This window comes from Mandrillus leucophaeus, unplaced genomic scaffold, assembly GCF_000951045.1.
Source record: "Mandrillus leucophaeus isolate KB7577 unplaced genomic scaffold, Mleu.le_1.0 Scaffold161, whole genome shotgun sequence".
Lineage (NCBI taxonomy): Eukaryota > Metazoa > Chordata > Mammalia > Primates > Cercopithecidae > Mandrillus > Mandrillus leucophaeus.
This window is the reverse complement of record NW_012101599.1, coordinates 1,981,641-1,982,984: the sequence shown is the minus strand read 5'-3', so window position 1 is coordinate 1,982,984 and position 1,344 is coordinate 1,981,641. Positions and strand designations below refer to the sequence as shown.

The following is a 1,344-nucleotide window of genomic DNA, read 5'->3' as shown; positions in this document are numbered from 1 at the left end:
AAGGGATGTGAAGGACCTCTTCAAGGAGAACTACAAACCATTGCTCAAGGAAATAAGAGGGGACACAAACAGATGAAAACATATTCCATGCTCACATATAGGAAGAATAAGTATCGTGAAAATGGCCATACTGCCCAAAGTAATTTATAGATTCAATGCCATCCCCATTAAGCTACCATTGACTTTCTTCACAGAATTAGAAAAAACTACTTTAATGGAACCAAAATAAGTCCGTATTGCCAAGACAATCCTAAGCAAAAAGAATAAAGCTGGAGGCATCGCACTACCTGACTTCAAACTACATACTACAAGGCTACAGTAACCAAAACAGCAAGGTACTGGTACCAAAACAGATATATAGGCTAATGGAACAGAACAGAGGGCTCAAAAATAATGCCACCCGTCTACAACCATCTGATCTTGGACAAACCTGACAAAAACAAGCAATGGGAAAAGGATTCCCTATTTAATAAATTTTGTTGGGAAAACTGGTTAGCCATATGCAGAAAACTGAATTGGGACCCCTTCCTTACACCTTATACAAAAATTAACTCAAGATGCATTAAATACTTAAACATAAGACCTAAAACCATAAAAACCCTAGAAGAAAACCTAGGCAATACCATTCAGGACATAGGCATGGGCAAGGTCTTCATGACTAAAATACCAAAAGCAATGGCAACAAAAGCCAAAATCGACAAATGAGATCTAATTAAACTAAAGAACTTCTGCACAGCAAAAGAAACTATCATCAGAGTGAACGGGCAATCTACAGAATGGGTGTAAATTTTTGCAATCCATCCACTTGACAAAGGGCTAATATCCAGAACCTACAAGGAACTTAAACAAATTTAGAAGAAAAAAACAACCCCATCAAAAAGTGGGCAAAGGATATGAACAGACACTTCTCAAAAGAAGACATTTATGCAGCCAACAAACATATGAAAAAAAGCTCATCATCACTCGTCATTAGAGAACTGCAAATCAAAACCACAATGAGATACCATCTCACGCCAGTTAGATGGCGATCATTAAAGAGTCAGGAAACAATAGATGCTGAAGAGGATGTGGAGAAATAGGAATGCTTTTACACTGTTGGTAGGAGTGTAAATTGCTTCAATCATTGTGGAAGACAGTGTGGAGATTCCTCAAGGATCTAGAACCAGAAACACCATTTGACCCAGCAATCCCATTACTGGGTATACACCCAAAGGATTATAAATCATTCTACTATAAAGACACATGTATGTTTATTGCAGCACTATTCACAATAGCAAAGACTTGGAACCAACCCAAATGCCCATCAATGATAGACTGGATAAAGCAAATGTGGCACATATACAC

At 37.8% G+C, this 1,344-nt stretch overlaps 1 protein-coding gene across 1 annotated transcript in view; it reads right to left on the bottom strand.

Moving 5' to 3' along the window:
* The window catches only part of FANCC (Fanconi anemia, complementation group C), a 170,474-nt gene that overhangs the window by 163,163 nt on the left and 5,967 nt on the right, over positions 1-1,344 (bottom strand). The window lies entirely within an intron of this gene.